Raw genomic sequence first — 24309 nt, forward strand, 5'->3', positions numbered from 1 at the left:
CATCTTCTTCAAGACACATTCGGCTAGGGCATAATTTCCTTATAAAACCCAATTAATCAATCCACCATCACATGTATCATTACAAAGCTTCACACTTAGCATGCTAATGACATCAAAACAATCCACCTTAACCGAAACTTAACTCATACAAAACCTATCTTCAAACCATAAAATAGGTAGAATTTAAACTAATCATCCAAATGGTGCATAAGTTTTCCAAGAATGACATTGAACTTACCTTACTTTAGTTATCCACCTTAGCCGAATTTTCTTCCCCAAAGACTTTTCTTCCTCTTCTTTCTCTAGTTACGGCAATGGAGGAGAAAACATAGGCTAACTTTGGTTTCTCCTCCCACTAACTAGTATTTTATTAACCTTATTCATTATTTCATTTTGTAACATAAACTGTTAGCATAAAATAGTTATAATATTCTTTAATCTATAACATGGCTGGCCACTATCTAAAATTTGGCTAATTTGACATGCAAGTACATTTTTTTTTGACAACATGCACTATTAGATCACTTTTACCTTTGTCTAGCACATTTCTAAATTTTCTCATATAAGTCCTATTTAATAAAATTCACTTACAATTAACAAAATTCAAACATGAAATTTTCACACATGCATATATACATATAATAAGCATTAAATATGATGGTTAATTATTTTTACGACTCGGTTTTTGTGGTCCCGAAACCACTTTCCGACTAGGGTCAAATTAGGGCTGTCACAACTCTCTCCCCCTTAGAAATTTTCGTCCCTGAAAATCTTACCAGCGAATAAATTAGGATATCGTTCTTTCAGGGAGTCTTCAAGCTCCCAAGTAGCTTCTTCAACCCCGTGTTTGACCCACAGTACTTTTACTAACGAAATTGTCTTATTCCATAATTCTTTTACCTCGTGAGCCAAAATACGAACCGGTTCTTCTTCATAACTTAAATCAGACTGAATTTCAATCTCTGCTGGATTAATCACATGACAAGGATCGGATCTGTACCGACGAAGCATCGAAACATGAAAAACGTTGTGAATCTTTTCAAGTTCAGGTGGCAAAAGTAGTCTATAGGCAACCGGTCCAATCCGCTCTGAAATTTCGTATGGTCCGATAAATCTCGGGCTCAATTTGCCTTTACGGCCAAATCTGAGTATCTTTTTCCACGGTGAAACTTTAAGAAACACTTTGTCTCCGACCTGATACTCTATATCCTTCCGTTTCAAATCTGCATACGATTTCTGACGATCTGATGCTGCTTTTATATTTTCACGGATCACTTTTACTTTTTGTTCGGCTTCTTTAATCAAATCAACTCTGTAAATCTTATTCTCAGTGACTTCAGTCCAAAACAAGGGTGTACGACATTTACGACCGTACAATGCCTCGTAAGGTGCCATCTTAATGCTTGATTGAAAACTATTGTTGTAAGCGAATTCAATCAAAGGTAAATACCGCTCCCATGAACCACTAAACTCAAGGATGCAACATCTCAACATATCCTCGAGTATCTGAATTATCCGCTCGGATTGACCATCAGTCTGGGGATGAAAAACGGTGCTAAAATGCAACTTGGTACCCAAAGCTTCTTGCAATTTCTTCCAAAATCGCGAGGTGAATCTCGGATCTCTATCCGACACAATAGAAATAGGTACCCCATGTAATCTTACATTACGAGAAACATACAATTCAGCTAGTTTATCCAAATGAATAATCATGCGTGCACGGAATAAAATGAGTCGACTTAGTCGGTCTATCAACAACAACCCAAATCGCATCTTTCTTACTTGCGACAATGGCAACCCGGATACAAAATCCATCGTGACTCGATCCCATTTCCATTCGGTATCATGATCGGTGAAGTAAACACAGAGGCACTTGATGTTCGCTTGCGCTTGTTGACATATTAAACACTTCGAAACAAAATCGGAAATGTCTCGTTTCATACCATGCCACCAAAACTGACATCTCAGATCGTTGTAAATTTTCGTACTCCCCGGGTGAATTGACATTCGGCTACAATGAGCTTCGTTCAAAATCATCGAAATAAGTTCTGAATTTCTTGGAACACACAAATGACTTCTGAACCTCAAACAATTGTCATCATCAATTTGAAACTCTGATTCCATATTCGAAACACATTCAGCCCGTTTTGCAACCAATTCATCATCGCCTTTCTGAGCTTCACGAATTTGATGAATCAATAATGGTTTGGCCTTTAATTCTACTACTAACACATTATCGGATAGAACAGACAAGTGTACAATGATCGCTCATAAAGCAAACAGTGATTTACGACTTAAAGCATCCGCAACCACATTAGCCTTTCCCGGGTGATAGTCAATGACAAGCTCATAATCTTTTAACAACTCAAGCCAACGTCTTTGTCGCAGATTCAAATCTCTTTGAGTCATCAAATATTTGAGACTTTTGTGATCCGAAAATACATGGCACCTCTCACCAAATAAGTAATGTCACCATATTTTCAAAGCGAATACGATGGCAGCTAATTCGAGATCATGGGTTGGATAATTTTTCTCATGTGGCTTCAATTGCCTCGACGCATAAGCTACAACTCGACCTTCTTGCATCAATACACAACCCAACCCAAGTAAGGATGCATCACTGTAAATGACAAACTCTTTGCCTAATTCGGGCTGCACTAGTACTGGAGCTACAGTCAAATAAGTTTTTAGTTGATCGAAACTTTTCTGACATTTTTCTGCCCATTCAAACTTAACATCTTTCTGAAGTAGTTTCGTCATTGGTGTGGCTATCATCGAGAAACCCTTTACAAACCGTCTGTAATGTAACCGCAAGTCCCAAAAGCTCGAACCTCGATAATATTTCTGGAGGCTTCAGATAAGTATGGCTGAAATTTTGCTCGGATCAACTCGAATACCGATCACGAGATACCACATGACCCAAAAAGCTAACTTCTCTCAACCGAACTCACATTTCTTGAACTTAGCATATAAGCGCTTATCCCGTAAAATCTGCAACACTAATCTCAGGTGCTCAGCATGTTCGGTTTCATCTCTCGAATAGACCAAAATGTCATTGATAAACACAACTACAAACCGATCCAAATACTGTCTGAAGATCCGATTCATCAAATCCATAAATACCGCAGGGGCATTAGTGAGTCCAAACGGCATCACTAAGAACTCGTAGTGACTGTATCTCGTTCTAAAAGTAGTTTTGGGTATATCTGAATTTCGAACTCGCAACTGATAATAACCCGATCTCAAATCTATCTTTGAAAACACTGAGGCTCCCTTTAGTTGATCAAACAAATCATCAATCTGTGATAGCGGATATTTATTCTTTATTGTGACTTTATTCAGCTGACGATAGTCGATGCACAACCTCATGGTTCCGTCCTTCTTTTTCACAAACAATACTGGTGCACCCCAAGGTGAGAAACTCGGTCGAGAGAAACCTCTATCAATCAACTCTTGCAACTGAGCTTTCAATTCCTTTAATTTTGTTGGTGCCATACGATACGGAGCTATCGAAATTGGTGTAGTCCCAGGTACAAGTTCGATGCCAAACTCTACCTCCCGAACAGGTGGTAACCCCGGTAATTCTTTGGGAAAAACATCCGAATATTCACAAACCACTGGTACCGATTCAAGTCTCTTTTCTGATTCTTTATTATCAAGTACGTATGCAAGATACGCTTCACACCCCTTTCTCACATATTTTTGAGCTAACATCGAGGATATTATTGTTGGCAATCCATTCAAAACAGTAGACTCAACTCGGATTATCTCATTATTTGCACACCTCAAATCAATAGTCTTACTTTTGCAATTCACAACTGCATCATGTACGGTGAACCAGTCTAAACTGAGAATAACATCAAATTCATCAAACGGTAAAAGCATCAAGTCGGCCGAAAAACAGGAGCCTCGGATTATTAAGGGGCATTTCTTACACACCTTGTCGACAAGCACATAACGACCCAAGGGATTCGACACTCTAATAACAAACTCAGTAGACTCAACAGGTAAAGTCTTACTAGATGCTAAAGTCTCACATACATAAAAATAAGTAGATCCAGGGTCAATCAAAGCAATCACATCAGTATCAAAGAGAGTGAAAGTACCGGTAATAACATCAGGGGAAGAAGCATCCTCGCGTGCACGTATAGCATAAGCTCTTGCAGGAGCACGAGCCTCAGATCTGGTGGTAACATCTTTAGACCCTCTCTGACCGCTGCTAGCGTTCCCTGTATTTCTAGGTGGCCTACCTCGTGCTATAGTAGCACCCAGTTTCCCACTCTGATTTACATTCTGGTCAGACAGTCTCGGACAATCTTTGATAAAGTGGTCAGCTGATCCGCACTTATAACAGGAGCGGTCATGGAATCTACAACTCCCCGAATGCCATTTACCGCAATACTGGCACTCTGTCCTGTCCCGACGATCATTTCCAACACTGGCAACCGAAGTGACTCGCGTACTCACAGGGGGTCGATCACAATCTCGTCTGGAAAAGCCCGAAGTGTCTTTAGATCGGCCTGGATCATTTCTAAATTTCTTCGATGATTGTTGAAAGGGCTTTCCCGAAGATCTCTTACGAAACTCTCTTGCTTCTACTTCAGCTTTTCTTTTCTCCTTACTGAGCTCTTCGGCTTTGCAAGCTCGCTCGACAAGTACTAGAAATTCTCTAATTTCAAGAATGCCAACATACAGTTTTATATCTTCGTTCAACCCGTCCTCGAAGCGTTTACACATGATAGCCTCGGACGAAATACATTCCCGAGCGTATCTACTAAGTCTGACAAACTTTCGCTCATAATCAGTAACTGACATAGAACCCTGCTTAAGCTTAAGAAATTCTTTCCGTTTCTGATCGATGAATCTTTGATTGATATATTTCTTGCGAAACTCGGTTTGAAAGAATTCCCAAGTAACCCGTTCTCTCGGCACGACGGAACAAAAGTATTCCACCAATAGTAGGCAGAATCACGTAACAGAGATATAGCACATTTTAAACATTTATCAGGTGTGCACGATAATTCATCGAACACACGAACGGTATTATCAAGCCAAAACTCAGCTTGCTCAGCATCATCACTGTCAGTAGCCTTGAACTCAGTAGCCCCATGCTTTCGAATCCTATCAACCGGGGGCTTGTTCAACCTCAACGGGTCAACTACAGGAGATATTACAGGTGCAGGGTTTGTATTAGTCGGGGGTGAGGGTTGTGCAACAGCTGGATTAGTTCGAACATATTGGGTAAACCAGTCATTCATCATAGCATAGAAGGCTTGTTTTGCCTCATCATTTTGATTACTTGCATTTAATTGAGAGTTAATCGGTGCTGTCCCATGCGCGGGAGCAGGCGCTACACTCTCAATGTCGTCAGCTACTGCTCGATCAGGCTCAGAATCCATTACTATACGAAAAACACATTTCAACTGTCAGAAATCATCACACTATCAGATAAACGCATAATGGCATGTATAGCTATACCCATACGTATTACGGTAGTCCTAGAATTGACTAAACCGTAGCTCTGATACCAATAAAATGTAACACCCCATACCCGCGACCATTTCCGGAGTCGAACACGAGGTGTTAACGGACTTAATTCATTACTTAAACAGCTCATACAATTCATTTTAAAATTTCCAGACAAGCTGGCTAACTGCTTCACAGTCGCTATAAAAATCATATCTTGAGTTCCAAAACTCGAAATCCAGTTCCATAAATTTTTTCTGAAACAAGACTCATACATCTATCTACTAATTTTTTTCCAGAATTTTTTGTTGGGCCAATTAGTACAGTTTATTAGTTAAAGTTTATCCTGTTTCAGGGTTCGACTACTCTGACCTCTGTGTATTACGAATTAGATATCTTCCTATACAGAGCTTCAATGACTATGCCATTTGTCTCTAATAAAATTAGACTCAATAATGAATCTGTACATATAAATCATGACTTACAATTATCTTTGAAAAATTTATGGTGAATTTAAAAATAAATAACAGGGGATCCAGAAATCGCTCTGGCCCTGTTTCACAAAAGTTTAAACATCTCATAAAATATAGCTCATATACCTATTTTTATTCTTCCATATGAAAATAGACTCATCAAGCTTCGATTCCATTACTTATTAATTATTTAATTCCATTTATACTATTTTTAGTGATTTTTCAAATTCACATCACTATTGTTGTCTAAATCTATTTTGTGGTAAATTTTACCTATTTCATGGTTTCCATGGATTAGCTAGCAATTTGACATACATAGCACCAAATATGATCATGATTAGCCATTCCAATGGCTAATCATTACCAAGCATTTCCATACCACTCAATAACCATATCATAAGACCATATATACAAAATGATTATAATGCTATACTCAAAATATACAAGCCATTTTTGCATGGCTATACGAATATACATTACCAAAAGATACTTGATTAACAACAAAGGTCAGTCCTATACATGCCATTATCAAAGTTCAACTAAAAGAGTACCAAAAAGGGGCTTAGATAGTATGGATGACTTCGACTTTGACACTACCGAGTCCGATAGCTGACGAACAAAATCTATAATATCGAGAATTTAAGCAACAGAGTAAATGTTTCGATGCTTAGTAAGTTTATAGGTATGGAAATCATTTGAAACAAAAACACAAAAGAAATAGCATTCTTAAGGATAAATAAATGCCTATGCACAAGATCACATATTCATTTTAATTTACACTTCTATCAATATCTTTACACACTCGAAGTCAAACTTAACTAAATTTCATTTGAATCAATTTCATGTAACTCGAATGAGCTATAGACTTCATATAACCCTAAGAAATGGTAGGAGAGCATTATTCGATTACATAATCACAACTTATCTTTGTACCAAATTTTTCCAATGTATATCGATCCATACCGGTCATATTAGGGATTATGAGCACATTAATCAGAATTATTACGATAGAATCGCACCTTTCCAAACATAAATACTTTCGGAATTTGGCTCGGATGTAACAACCATCACGAATGCCTTCGGGACCTAACCCGGTTATAATAACCCGCACGAATGCCTTCGGGACTTAACTCGGTTATAATAACCGGCACGAATGCTATGCACATATATATCATAACCCATTAGCATTTCCATTACATTACTAGAAAACAAGTTCAACATGCTTATCAACCCTTACTCTTACGGCTCAATAGCTATATACACGTAATACGATTTCATTTCGCTATTCCACATGAATTCTTTAACCATTCGGCTCCAGGTCATATAAAATAAAAATCATTTGTTTCACTATGTAATTTATATAGAACCATAAGATCACAATTTATCTACTATGCTTTTATATGATACCTATAAAATCATAAGCTAAGTTCAGTTACTCAAAGACTTACCTCGGATATTTTGAGCATTCTTGGATGGACTACTTGATTGCTTTTTCTTTTCCTTTATCGATTTTGACCCTCTTAGCTCTTGAGCTTGATTCAACAAATAGATTTTATTAAATAACTTATCAATTTAGCTATTCGATTTAATACATGTATACCATACAATTAAGTACAAATGATGTTATTAACTAGATATTAAACATCATACATATGCTCTACTCATGTACCAACGAACATACTACTAGCTTGATACCATGCATAATCAAATTTATTTAACATCATTTAGTTTCATATAAATACACATATCGTCCCAAATCGACACAAGAGTCAAATTCATCACTCAAACATTCACACCAATTTATTTTAATATTTTGGCCGAAACCCACAATTGGCTATCATAGCCTTAATATTTCAATATAAATACGTATACATATATATACAATCTAAATCCCTCACTTAACACATAATCTACTAACTTGGAAATTATTTTCTAACAAATTTTAACTTACACTAAAGCCGAGTGTTACTCAAGCTTTAAGCTCATGTCCTTTCATTATTAAGCAAGTGTTATAACACAAGGATTCATAGCCGAAACCTATGCATAACATTATTCAATATTTAAACTCTTAAATTCATTTACAAAGCCGAACCTTTTGATTTATATATATAAAATAATCTCTAATTATTTTATTCAAGCACCCAATGGCATTTTCTTTAATTTAACCCTAAGATAAACAAAAGATTTATTCATGCAACTTAATAAGTTCAAGTTCATCTCTTTCACATATAAATACCAACAATTAAGTATTTACTAGTTCAAACTCCATTAAACCGTTAGAACATCAATCTATCCCTTACCATATCTCCCCAAAAAAAATGAATGCACAAATATATATAAATGAAAAATAATGTTAAATGTCATTAACAAATAAAGCCATACACACACAACTCATAAGTAAATTCCATCCTTGCAAAGCCTATAGTTCACTCGGCCACTCAACCCACAACCTATCGAAACTTCAATTCAAACTCATTAGCCGAATACACATATACTTATAATAAGCACATATGACATCTTTTTCAAAACACATTCGGCTATGGCATAATTTCCTTATAAAACCCAATTAATCAATCCACCATCACATGTATCATTACAAAGCTTCACACTTAGCATGCTAATGACATCAAAACAATCCACCTTAACCGAAACTTAACTCATACAAAACCTATCTTCAAACCATAAAATAGGTAGAATTTAAACTAATCATCCAAATGGTGCATAAGTTTTCCAAGAATGACATTGAACTTACCTTACTTTAGCTATCCACCTTAGCTGAATTTGTGACAGCCTTAAAACGACCCTAGTCGGAATGTGGTTTTGGGACCACAAAACCGAGGCATAAAAATAATTTGATATTTATTTTGATGCCTATAATATGTGTTAACTCATGTGTGACATTTTTTATGCTTTAATTTAGAGTTATAAAGGTGAATTTCACTAGAAAGGACCTAGTAGTAAACTTTAAAAGTATGAGGGGGAAATGTGTAATGACTAGTTGATCATGCATGCAAAAATGCGGGGTTTGCATGTCAACTTCCCCATTTATTAGCTAATGGCCGGCCATGACAAGGGTGTATGGGCTAAACATGTCATGAAACATGTTTTGTTGGTGCATTAGGGAGAAACAATAAAAGTATGGGTGATAAAGAAAGAAAAAAAAATGTGTGTGAAGGCTTCTCCCCCCCCCCATTGCCGTGAGTAGAGGAAAAGAGAAGAAAAAAATTGTTGTTCATCTTTTTTTTCACTTTCTTTGAGCTGAAATTCTAAGGAAGAAGGAAGGGGTCTTGCTTCATGCTTGGTTTGGAGGGGGATTAGGAGGAGGTTTGGCCATACTTATGTTGAGGTTAAGGTAAGTTTGATGTTTTTCCATGAGATTCATGTATATTTTAGTAGTTAGCTTGAGTTCTAACTAGCCATGGTTCAAATCCTCACTATGTCATGGAGATGATATTCGGCTAAGGTGAGATTGTGTTGACATCATTTGCATGCTAAAAGTGAAACTTTGTAATGGTGCATGTGATGGTGGATTGATGATTTTGAATATTCTTTTAACACTTTTGAGTGAGAGTTTGATAGATACTATGAGATTAAACTTCATGACATTGTAAGCTTGTAAGTTGGATGATGAAATCCATGCTTTGTGATGGTAAATGGTGTGGAAGGAACATTCGGCCATGATGAAAATATATGGGATAGTTATAATCAATTTGAGATTCGGCCCTTGCACCTACATGCATATATGTTGCACATGATGTATTGGTATGACATATATACTATCTCAAGGTATATATTTTGCATATGATGATGTTTGGTTATGAAATAAGTGAGAGATGTGTATTGAGCTACGATATGTAATATGTTAGTTAGTAAAATGTATCTTTGTTTTTGTGTGGTATTAAGTGTATGATTGGCCTCAACATGGACATGCATATTCGGCCACATGAGGGGAAATTGGTGTGCATGCATTCGGTTAGAGGCAAGCATATTGATGCCTAACGAGTATATATATTGGCTAAGTACCTTGTATTCCTCTTTCGATGCTCAAATGATTAAACCGATTTATTTGTTAAATTAAGCTCAAGAGCAAGGGAACTAGATCGACAAAGGGAAGGAAAAAGTGGTCGATTAGCCATTGAAATCGTTCGACGACATCCTATGTAAGTTCTTGAGTAATAGAGCTTAAATTCGAATTGATTAGATCATGTTTAAAGCAAATTAAAATCATGCTCTTTGTGTGTGGCTATTGAGCGAAATTGCAAATGTGATAAGTGACTTGTGTTTGAATTTTGCTAATGAAAGCGAAATATGAATGTGTTATGATTTATTGATAAATGTACATGGTTATTCGAATGATATCGGGCTAAGTCCGAAGGCTTTGTGCTAAGTGACTAAATCCGGAATAAGATCCGACGGCATACGTGCGAGTTACTAAATCTGGACTAAGATCCGAAGGCTTTCGAGCGAGCTACTAAATCCGGGTTAAGTCCCGAAGGCATTCGTGCAAGTTACTATAACCGGGCTATGTCCCGAAGGCATTTGAATGTGTAGCCATATCCGGTTAAACTCCGAAGATACGTGATTCAAGAATGAATGAACCTGCTGTAAAATTTCAGCTAATACGCTTGAAAATTCCAGCAACGAGGTATGTTCGTATGTGCTTTGGAATAGTTGATTCCCTTCGAATAATACTCGCTCAGTCGAGAAATGAGCTTTCGGCATTTGGCTAAGATGAACCCCTTATGTATGAATATAGGGGTTGGAATGTGAAATAAGTATGATATTGAGAATTTGTGCATATGAAATTATCCGTCAGCTATATGAATGTTATGCTTTTGTTGTCTGGAATCCTTGCTCTAACTTACTAAGCATAAATTGCTTACTCGTTTTCTGTTTCTCTGTCTATAGATTTTGGCTCGTCACTATCGGACTCGGGATTTCGGAAGTTGAAGTCTCCCACACTATCAAAGTCCCTTTCGGTATATATTTTGGTTGGATTTTGAAATGGCATGTATAGGACTACCCTTTTGTTGCGTTTTAAGTACTTTTGTGATGTATGTGTGTACGACCATGCGAAAATGGCTCGTAAAAGTGGAGTATGGCATTAGACCATTTGTGCTTATGTATATATGTATGGTTTTATGATGTGACTACGGACTGAATGGAAGTGTGAGCAAATGATCAGCCATTGGAATGGCTAAAAATGATTATATGTGGACCTATGTATGACAAAACTTTAGTTGGTCCATAGAAACCACGAAATAGGTAAGGTTTACGAAAAACAGATCTTGACAGCAGTAGTGGTGTGGATTTGAAAAATCACTAAAAATTTTAGGAATGGAATTAAATAGTGAATAAATTATGTAAATGAACCTTGATGAATCTACTTTCATATGGAAGAAACGAAACGGTCATATGAGTTGCATGTTAAGAGATATTAAAGTTCTCGTGAAACAGGGCCAGAACGGTTTATGGATCCCCTGTTCCGACTTTGGAAATTCATTGTACATTAACCAGAGATAATTAGGAGTCATTCCATATATGTATAGATTCCTCTCTGGGTCTAGTTTCTATAGAAACAAACGAAATCAGTATTTAAGCCCTGTACAGGGAGATATCCATTTCGTAACGCACAAAGGTCAGTGTAGTCAATCCCTGCAACAGGGGAGACTTTAACTAATAAACTGTACTAATTGGCTAAACCAAAAATTCTAGAAAAAAATATGTAGATGGAAATATGAGTCTTGTTTCAGGGAAAAAGTAAGAAACAAATTTTCGAGCTTTGAAACTCAAGATATGATTTTTAAGGCGACACTGATGCAGTAACCAGCTTGTCTGGAAATTTCTAAATGGACTGTGAAGATAGTTAAACTAAGTTTGTGTGCACCTTGTGTTCGATTCCGGTAACGGACTCGGGTACGGGGTGTTACAGAATTTTCTACCCCAAAGACTTTTCTTCCTCTTCTTTCTCTAGTTACAGCAATGGAGGAGAAAACATAGGCTAACTTTGGTTTCTCCTCCCACTAACTAGTATTTTATTAACCTTATTCATTATTTCATTTTGTAACATAAACTATTAGCATAAAATAGTTATAATATTCTTTAATCTATAACATGGCCGGCCACTATCTAAAATTTGGCTAATTTGACATACAAGTACATTTTTTTTTGACATCATGCACTATTAGATCACTTTTACCTTTGTCTAGCACATTTCTAAATTTTCTCATATAAGTCCTATTTAATAAAATTCACTTACAATTAACAAAATTCAAACTTGAAATTTTCACACATGCATATATACATATAATAAGCATCAAATATGACGGTTAATTATTTTTACGACTCGGTTTTTGTGGTCCCGAAACCACTTTCCGACTAGGGTCAAATTAGGATTGTCACAACTCTCTCCCCTTTAGAAATTTTCGTCCCCGAAAATCTTACCAGTGAATAAATTAGGATATCGTTCTTTCAGAGAGTCTTCAAGCTCCCAAGTAGCTTCTTCAACCCCGTGTTTGACCCACAGCACTTTGACTAACGAAATTGTCTTATTCCATAATTCTTTTACCTCGTGAGCCAAAATACGAACCGGTTCTTCTTCATAACTTAAATCAGACTGAATTTCAATCTCTGCTGGATTAATCACATGACAAGGATCGGATCTGTACCGACGAAGCATCGAAACATGAAAAACGTTGTGAATCTTTTCAAGTTCAGGTGGCAAAAGTAGTTTATAGGCAACCGGTCCAATCTGCTCTGAAATTTCGTATGGTCCGATAAATCTCGGGCTCAATTTGCCTTTACGGCCAAATCTGAGTATCTTTTTCCATGGTGAAACTTTAAGAAACACTTTGTCTCCGACTTGATACTCTATATCCTTCCATTTCAAATCTGCATACGATTTCTGACGGTCTGATGCTGCTTTTATATTTTCACGGATCACTTTTACTTTCTGTTCGGCTTCTTTAATCAACTCTGTAAATCTTATTCTCAGTGACTTCGGTCCAAAACAAGGGTGTACGACATTTACGACCGTACAAAGCCTCGTAAGGTGTCATCTTAATGCTTGATTGAAAACTATTGTTGTAAGCGAATTCAATCAAAGGAAAATACCGCTCCCATGAACCACTAAACTCAAGGATGCAACATCTCAACATATCCTCGAGTATCTGAATTATCCGCTCGGATTGACCATCAGTCTGGGGATGAAAAGCGGTGCTAAAATGCAACTTGGTACCCAAAGCTTCTTGCAATTTCTTCCAAAATCGCGAGGTGAATCTCGGATCTCTATCTGACACAATAGAAATAAGTACCCCGTGTAATCTTACAATCTGAGAAACATACAATTCAGCTAGTTTATCCAGTGAATAATCCGTACGTACGGGAATAAAAAGAGTCGACTTAGTCAGTCTATCAACAACAACCCAAATCGCATCTTTCTTACTTGCCGACAATGGCAACCCAGATGCAAAATCCATCGTGACTCGATCCCATTTCCATTCAGGTATCATGATCGGCTGAAGTAAACCTGTAGGCACTTGATGTTCCACTTTCACTTGTTGACTTATTAAACACTTCTAAACAAAATCGGAAATGTCTCGTTTCATACCATGCCACCAAAACTGACGTCTCAGATCGTTGTACATTTTCGTACTCCCCAGGTGAATTGACATTCGGCTACAATGTGCTTCATTCAGAATCATCGAAATAAGTTCTGAGTTTCTTGGAACACACAAACGACTTCTGAACCTCAAACAATTGTCATCATCAATTTGAAACTCTGATTCCATATTTGAAACACATTCAGCCCGTTTTGCAACCAATTCATCATCGACTTTCTGAGCTTCACGAATTTCATGAATCAACAATGGTTTGGCCTTTAATTCTGCTACTAACACATTATCTAATAGAACAGACAAGTGTACATTCATCGCTCGTAAAGCAAACAGTGATTTACGACTTAAAGCATCCGCAACCACATTAGCCTTTCCCGGGTGATAGTCAATGACAAGCTCATAATCTTTTAACAACTCAAGCCAACGTCTTTGTCGCAGATTCAAATCTCTTTGAGTCATCAAATATTTGAGACTTTTGTGATCCGAAAATACATGGCACCTCTCACCAAATAAGTAATGTCGCCATATTTTCAAAGCGAATACGATGGCAGCTAATTCGAGATCATGGGTTGGATAATTTTTCTCATGTGGCTTCAATTGCCTCGACGCATAAGCTACAACTCGACCTTCTTGCATCAATACACAACCCAACCCAAGTAAGGATGCATCACTGTAAATGACAAACTCTTTCCCTAATTCGGGCTGCACTAGTACTGGAGCTACAGTCAAATAAGTTTTTAGTTGATCGAAACTTTTCTGACATTTTTCTGCCCATTCAAACTTAACATCTTTCTGAAGTAGTTTCGTCATTGGTGTGGCTATCATTGAGAAACCCTTTACAAACCGTCTGTAGTAACCGGCAAGTCCCAAAAAGCTCTAAACCTCAGTAATATTTCTCGGAGGCTTCTAGTTAAGTATGGCTAAAATTTTGCTCGGATCAACTCGAATACCCGATGCAGATACCACATGACCCAAAAAGCTAACTTCTCTCAACCAGAACTCACATTTACTGAACTTAGCATATAACTGCTTATCCCGTAAAATCTGCAACACTAATCTCAGGTGCTCAGCATGTTCGGTTTCATCTCTCAAATAGACCAAAATGTCATTGATAAACACAACTACAAACCGATCCAAATCTTGCTCGAAGATCCGATTCATCAAATCCATAAATACCGTGAGGGCATTAGTGAGTCAAGCGGCATCACTAAGAACTCGTAGTCAGTATCTCGTTCTAAAAGTAGTTTTGGGTATATCTGAATTTCGAACTCAGAAGCGATAATAACCCGATCTCAAATCTATCTTTGAAAACACTTGAGGCTCCCTTTAGTTGATCAAACAAATCATCAATACTGTGATAGCGGATATTTATTCTTTATTGTCACTTTATTCGGTGACGATAGTCGATGCACAACCTCATGGTTCCGTCCTTCTTTTCACAAACAATCTTGGTGCACCCCAAGGTGAGAAACTCGGTCGAGAGAAACCTCTATCAATTTGCAACTGAGCTTTCAATTCCTTTAATTTCGTTGGTGCCATACGATACGGAGCTATTGAAATCGGTGTAGTCCCAGGTACAAGTTCGATGCCAAACTCTACCTCCCGAACAGGTGGTAACCCCGGTAATTCTTTGGGAAAAACATCCGAATATTCACAAACCACTGGTACCGATTCAAGTCTCTTTTCTGATTCTTTATTATCAAGTACGTATGCAAGATACGCTTCACACCCCTTTCTCACATATTTTTGAGCTAACATCGAGGATATTATTGTTGGCAATCCATTCAAAACAGTAGACTCAACTCGGATTATCTCATTATTTGCACACCTCAAATCAATAGTCTTACTTTTACAATTCACAACTGCATCATGTACGGTGAACCAGTCCAAACCGAGAATAACATCAAATTCATCAAAAGGTAAAAGCATCAAGTCGGCCGAAAAACAGGAGCCTCGGATTATTAAGGGGCATTTCTCACACACCTTGTCGACAAGCACATAACGACCCAAGGGATTCGACACTCTAATAACAAACTCAGTAGACTCAACAGGTAAAGTCTTACTAGATGCTAAAGTCTCACATACATAAGAATGAGTAGATCCAGGGTCAATCAAAGCAATCACATCAGTATCAAAGAGAGTGAAAGTACCGGTAATAACATCAGGCGAAGAAGCATCCTCGCGTGCGCGTATAGCATAAGCTCTAGCGGGAGCACGAGCCTCAGATCTGGTGGTAACATCTTTAGACCCTCTCGACCCTTTGCTAGCGTTCCCGTATTTCTAGGTGGCCTACCTCGTCTTTGTAGTAGCACCCAGTTTCCCACTCGATTTACATTACATTCGACGGTCTCGGACAATCTTTGATAAAGTGGTCAGCTGATCCGCACTTATAACAGGAGCGGTCATGGAATCTACAACTCCCCAAATGCCATTTACCGCAATACTGGCACTCTGTCCTATCCCGACGATCATTTCCAACACTGGCAACCGAAGTGACTCGCGTACTCACAGGGGGTCGATCACAATCTCGTCTGGAAAAGCCCGAAGTGTCTTTAGATCGGCCTGGATCATTTCTAAATTTCTTCGATGATTGTTGAAAGGGCTTTCCCGAAGATCTCTTACGAAACTCTCTTGCTTCCACTTGACTTTTCTTTTCTCCTTCTTGAGCTCTTGACTTTGCAAGCTCGCTCGACAAGTACTACAAATTCTCTAATTTCAAGAATGCCAACATACAGTTTTATATCTTCGTTCAACCCGTCCTCGAAGTGTTTACACATGATAGGCTCGGACGAAACACATTCCTGAGCGTATCTACTAAGTCTGACAAACTTTCGCTCATAATCGATGGCGACATAGAACCTCGCTTAAGCTCAAGAAATTTTTCCGTTTCGATCGATGAATCTTTGGTGATATATTTCTTGCGAACTTCGGTTTGAAAGAATTCCCAAGTAACCCGTTCTCTCGGCACGACGGAAACCAAAGTATTCCACCAATAGTAGGCAGAATCACGTAACAGAGATATAGCACATTTTAAACATTCATCAGGTGTGCACGATAATTCATCGAACACACGAACGGTATTATCAAGCCAAAACTCAGCCTGCTCAGCATCATCACTGTCAGTAGCCTTGAACTCAGTAGCCCCATTCTTTCGAATCCTATCAACCGGGGGCTTGTTCAACCTCAACGGGTCAACTACAGGAGATATTACAGGTGCAGGGTTTGTATTAGTCGAGGGTGAGGGTTGTGCAACAGCCGGATTAGTTCGAACATATTGGGTAAACCAGTCGTTCATCATAGCATAGAAGGCTTGTTTTGCCTCATCATTTTGATTACTTGCATTTAATTGAGAGTCAATCAGTGCTGTCCCGTGCGTGGGAGCAGGCGCTACACTCTCAATATCGTTAGCTACTGCTCGATCAGGATCAGAATCCATTATTATACGAAAAACACATTTCAACTGTCAGAAATCATCACACTATCAGATAAACGCATAATGGCATGTATAGCTATACCCATACGTATTACGGTAGTCCTAGAATCGACTAAACCGTAGCTCTGATACCAATAAAAAGTAACGCCCCGTACCCGAGACCATTTCCGGAGTCGAACACGAGGTGTTAACGGACTTAATTCATTACTTAAACAGCTCATACAATTCATTTTAAAATTTCCAAACAAGCTGGCTAACTGCATTACAGTCGCTTTAAATATCATATCTCGAGTTCCAAAACTCGAAATCCAGTTCCGTAAATTTTTCCTGAAAGTAGACTCATACATCTATCTACAAATTTTTTTCCAGAATTTAGTTAAAGTCTCCCCTATTTCAGGGTTCGACTACTCTGACCTCTGTGTATTTCAAATCAGATATCTCCCTGTACAGAGCTTCAATGACTATGCCATTTGTCTCTCATAAAACTAGACTCAACAATGAATCTGTACATATAAATCATGACTTATAATTATCTTTTTAAAATTTATGGTGAATTTCCAAAATCATAACAGGGGATCCAAAAATCGCTCTGGCCCTGTTTCACAAAAGTTTAAACATCTCATAAAATATAGCTCATATACCTATTCTGCTTCTTCCATATGAAAATAGACTCCTCAACCTTCGATTCCATAACTTATTCATTATTTAATTCCATTTCTACTATTTTTAGTGATTTTTCAAACTCACATCACTACTGCTGTCTGAATCTATTTTGTGGTAAATTTTACCTATTTCATGGTTTCCATGGATTAGCTAGCAATTTGACATACATAGCACCAAATATGATCATGATTAGCCATTCCAATGGCTAATCATTACCAAGCATTTCCATACCACTCAATAACCATATCATAAGACCATATATACAAAATGATTATAATGCTATACTGAAAATATACAAGTCATTTTCGCATGGCTATACGAATATACATTACCAAAAGATACTTAATTAACAACAAAGGTCAGTCCTATACATGCCATTATCAAAGTTCAACTAAAAGAGTACCAAAAAGGGGCTTAGATAGTTTGGATGACTTCGACTTTGACACTTCCGAGCCCGATAACTGACGAAAAAAATCTATACTACCGAGAATTTAAGCAACAGAGTAAGTGTTTCGATGCTTAGTAAGTTTATAAGTAAGGAAATCATTTGAAACAAACACACAAAAGAAATAGCATTCATAAGGATAAATAAATGCCTTTGCACAAGATCACATATTCATTTTAATTTACACTTCTCTCAATATGTTTACACACTCGAAGTCAAACTTAACTAAATTTCATTTGAATCAATTTCATGTAACTCGAGTGAGCTATAGACTTCATATAACCCTAAGAAATGGCCGGCAGAGCATTATTCGATTACATAATCACAACTTATACTGTACCAAATTTTTCCAATGTATATACGATCCATACCGGTCATATTAGGGATTATGAGCACATTAATCGAATTATTACGACGAATCGCACCTTTCCAAACATAAATACTTTCGAATTTGGCTCGAATGTAACAACCAGCACGAATGCCTTCGGACTTAACCCGGTTATAATAACCGCATACGAATGCCTTCGGGACTTAACCCGATTATTATAACCCATACGAATGCCTTCGAGACTTAACCGGTTATAATAACCCACACGAATGCTGCGGGACTTAACCGGTTATAATAACCCCATACGAATGCTATGCACATATATATCATAACCCATTAGCATTTCCATTACATTACTAGAAAACAAGTTCAACATGCTTATCAACCCTTACTCTTACGGCTCAATAGCTACATACACGTATCGATTTCATTTCGCTATTCCACATGAATTCTTTAACCATTCGGCTCCGGTCATATAAAATAAAAATCATTTGTTTCACTATGTAATTTATATAGAACCATAAGATCACAATTTATCTACTATGCTTTTATATGATACCTATAAAATCATAAGCTAAGTTCCGTTACTCAAAGACTTACCTCGGATATTTTGAATAGTTGCGGATGGACTACTCAATTGCTTTTTCTTTTCCTTTATCGATTTTGACCCTCTTAGCTCTTGAGCTTGATTCAACAAATAGATTTTATTAAATAACTTATCAATTTAGCTATTCGATTTAATACATGTATACCATACAATTAAGTACAAATGATGTTATTAACTAGATATTAAACATCATACATATGCTCTACTCATGTACCAACGAACATACTACTAGCTTAATACCATGCATAATCAATTTATTTAACATCATTTAGTTTCATATAAATACACATTTAGTCCCAAATCGACACAAGAGTCAAATTCATCACTCAAACATTCACACCAATTTATTTTAATATTTTGGCGAAACCCTCAATTGGCTATCATAGCCTTAATATTTCAATATAAATACGTATACATATATATACAATCTAAATCCTCACTTAACACATAATCTACTAACTTGGAAATTATTTGCTAACAAATTTTAACTTACACTAAAGCCGAGTGTTACTCAAGCTTTAAGCTCATGTTCTTTCATTATTAAGCAAGTGTTATAACACAAGGATTCATAATAGAAACCTATGCATAAGATTATTCAAGATTTAAACTCTTAAATTCATTTACAAAGCCGAACCTTTTGATTTATATATATAAAATAATCTCTAATTATTTTATTCAAGCACCAATGGAATTTTCTTTAATTTAACCCTAAGATAAACAAAAGATTTATTCATGCAACTTAATAAGTTCAAGTTCATCTCTTTCACTTATAAATACCAACAATTAAGTATTTACTAGTTCAAACTCCATTAAACCGTTAGAACATCAATCTATCCCTTACCATATCTCCCAAAAAAAATGAATGCACAAATATATATAAATGAAAAATAATGTTAAATGTCATTAACAAATAAAGCCATACACACACAACTTATAAGTAAATTCCATCCTTGCAAAGCCTATAGTTCACTCGGCCACTCAACCCACAACCTATCGAAACTTCAATTCAAACTCATTAGCCGAATACACATATACTTATAATAAGCACATATGACATCTTCTTCAAGACACATTCGGCTATGGCATAATTTCCTTATAAAACCCAATTAATCAATCCACCATCACATGTATCATTACAAAGCTTCACACTTAGCATGCTAATGACATCAAAATAATCCACCTTAATCGAAACTTAACTCATACAAAACCTATCTTCAAACCATAAAATAGGTAGAATTTAAACTAATCATCCAAATGGTGCATAAGTTTTCCAAGAATGACATTGAACTTACCTTACTTTAGCTATCCACCTTAGCCGAATTTTCTTCCCCAAAGACTTTTCTTCGTCTTCTTTCTCTAGTTACGGCAATGGAGGAGAAAACATAGGCTAACTTTGGTTTCTCCTCCCACTAACTAGTATTTTATTAACCTTTTTCATTATTTCATTTTGTAACATAAACTATTAGCATAAAATAGTTATAATATTTTTTTAATCTATAACATGGCCGGCCACTACCTAAAATTTGGCTAATTTGACATGCAAGTACATTTTTTTTAACATCATGCACTATTAGATCACTTTTACCTTTGTCTAGCACATTTCTAAATTTTCTCATATAAGTCCTATTTAATAAAATTCACTTACAATTAGCAAAATTCAAACATGAAATTTTCACACATGCATATATACTGATAATTAGCATCAAATATGACAGTTAATTATTTTTACGACTCGGTTTTGTGGTCCCGAAACCACTTTCCGACTAGGGTCAAATTAGGGCTGTCACAGTATGTGCTTAGCTAAATTTTGTTAAATGGATGGAAACACTATATTGCATGCTTAGATTTAATAATCAAGATTGGTAAGTTTAATTTATGTTCTGCGAACTTACTAAGCATGTAATGCTTACTCCTTTTATTTTTCCCTGTTTTATAGTGCTCAGAAGCTCGTGAAGGCTGGAAGATTGTTGGAGCATCGTCACACTATCATCTAGCATTTTGGTATATTTAGTGAAATCATTTTGGTATAATGGCATGTATAGGGAAACTTCGCCAATAGTCGCTTGAAATGTTATTTTGTAACCTAGTCGTTGGAATGGCTAGTGATAGTTCATTTTGGGTATGATTTAGTAACCTATTATGATATATATACCCTTGTTTTATACTAAGATCATGTGATCAAATGTTGTTATTGCCTATGTTAAGCTAAAGTGAGTTTGTAACCATGTATGTATGAAATGGTACGCCTTGATAAGTGATGGATTTGTTCAATTGGAATGCTTGAAATGGCTAGAATTGGTTGAGTGTTTTATATGCAGGTTTTTTGTAATACCCCTTACCTGTATTCAACGCGAAAACAGGGTACGAGGCATTACCTGACATAAACTCACACAATCATTCAAAATTGAGACATGAATTTTCATCCAAATTTAAAACTTTCCATTCACATGCATATCGTCTCATATATGGGCCCTCGAGGCCCAAAATATACATTGGGTGTGGTTTGGGATAAACCGAGAACTCACAAAACTTATACAATACTTTGAAAATTTTCCCATTTTGGAATGTCACACCCCCGTGTGGATAGGCCATGTGGTCTCACACGCCCGTGTCCTTAGCCCGTGTAACTCTCTGTTTATGACATCACCAGTAAAATTGAGGTCACACGGCCAAGTCACATGCCCGTATGCTCAGCCCGTGGCCTCCACACGGCTGAGACACATGGCCGTGTCTTTGCCCATGTGTTTACTACTATGCATTCTATTTTACCAAATTAGGGTACAGGGGACACACAGCCGACACACGGTCTAGACACATGCCCGTGTGCCTACCTGTGTGGACAACTTTGAGGCTATTTTCCAAGCCAGTTGCCACCCTTATTTGCACATACACATACATGACTTCAAAGGCATTTAGCATGGCATAAGTGAGCACTTAAACATACACAAGCAAGACGTGACTGTGGTCATTTCATCTTTACTTATACATGCGTAAGACTTCATACTTTGTCAAGCCCAACTTACCAATTCTCATTTAAGCCATGTTTATCATCATATTAAACAAATCCCAATTAGATCATCAAGCATTCATAACCACAACACATCTCATCACATTCACACAACCACTAATCACATCACCATTGCAGAGGCACATGTATTCTTAACTAAATAGGCTTACAACCCAATAATCAATATGAGACACATCTCATGGCCTTATACAAAATGAATTAAATATCAATATAAGCCAATTTACATCGCTTTACATTACATCAGACCCTTAACCATTACAAGCCAATACCTTTGGCTCAATCATAATGACGCATTCATAATTGACTAAGTCCCTATACATGCCATAAACTTAAGAAGTCTGTATTCATTTTTACCCACGATGATAGCTTGATAGTGTGATGACATCTCCGGTGGTCTCCAACGAGCTAGCTAAATTAACCTATAAGACATAGGAAAGGAAGGGGGTTAGCTATATAATATAGCTTAGAAAGTTCATATGCAAATAATAAACAACTATTAACATTCATTTACTTAATCCATCCATAAGAGTACTATAATTTCAATTGGCATTAGATTTTAAGATTTCTACTTATTCATTCATAGTGCTTACTCCTTTAACTTATAAACACCATTTACATGCCTTGGCATTAGCCTAACCACTATAGTCTTCCCATTATAACATATCACATTAACTAACAAGTTATTTCCATCCTCTTAATCACATGCACATTATTTCTGAGTAATCATAATTTCAACATATAGTTCAACCACCTTTCACTTGTCTAAGCTCGTGTCTTACTATATTCTCATAATGTCTTTATTCAACAATTATGTGAATCTTTCTTTTCCTCATATCCAATAAAACACAAATTTTAATAAATGAACTTTAATATATTACAATCAATTAGGCTCCTAAGCCTATCACATGATCATTATCAAATCTTATCATGCATCCATTCATCATAAATGTAGACCATTTGTCGCAAGTTTATCAATGTTTCACAAGCATAACTTGTTCATGTACATTCTCACCAAGAATTCATCATATATCAAATTCACATGAGTACCGTGTACATACCTGTACCACTCCTAATATAGTCACATACTTTCTCGTTCTTAGCATACCTATTGAAATATAATTCAAGCATATAAACATATTAGGTCACATCTCAATTTGTCCAATCAGCCTAACACATAATCATCATTCATATTCATCATTTATCCAACATCACAAGTATGTGCACTATCAATCACTATAGGTAATAAACAATTATTTCCACAATAATCATGAATTTACAATTATAAGCTTACATACATGCCTGTTTACTCGTAGTAATTTCATTATCATGCTCATCTTTGATTTACTCGTTGAACCATATTGGAATACTAAGGATGCCCAGGGATCTCATACCCATAGTACCATATCAATGTTATATCCCGGATATGGTCTTACATGAAATATCATATCGACACCATGTCCCTGACATGGTCTTATACGAAATCACTTACCGATTCCATATCCTAGATATGGTCTTATACGGAATCTCGGTAGCCCTGATATCATGACATTTGTATTCTACCCTTGAGGTTAAATTAGGATTTCCCATTTCTCGAAACTTCATCAAAATCATCATTAATCAATTTCATAAAAACAAAATGTATTCAATTCATGAAATATTGAAATATTAATTACATAACATAAGGTTACATTATTTACGCATGAACTTACCTTGACACCAAAATGGCAAAAAGGGATCTAACCGTCAATTTCTCGTTTTTTCCCCATTCTAGGTCCCAACCTCATTTTCTTTGATCTATAATATCAAATTTAGACTATTTATTAGTCAAATTAGTCAATGTGATCTAAAAATCATACCATGGAAAAATTACATTTTTGCCCATAAACTTTATCATATTTACACTTTTACCCCTAGGCTCGTAAAATGAAATTTATTCAATTTCTTTAATTCCCAAGCCTATCTGAACCTCTTTTATACTTATAGAAGTCCACATTTTTCATTAAATCACACTTTTATGACATATTTTATAACTTTTATAAATTAGTCCTTTTAGGCTTTTTCACCGATAATCACTTAGTAAAAGTCATTTCTCTAACCATAAACATTCATTTTCTACCATTAAAAACAAAATACACACATATTCATCATGGGCCAAAACCCTATACTTTAACTATATCTCAAATTAGTGGTAGAAATAGATAGATCTTATTACGAGGATTTCAAAAACATGAAAATCATTAAAAATAGGGC

This window comes from Gossypium arboreum, chromosome 3 (assembly GCF_025698485.1).
Source record: "Gossypium arboreum isolate Shixiya-1 chromosome 3, ASM2569848v2, whole genome shotgun sequence".
Lineage (NCBI taxonomy): Eukaryota > Viridiplantae > Streptophyta > Magnoliopsida > Malvales > Malvaceae > Gossypium > Gossypium arboreum.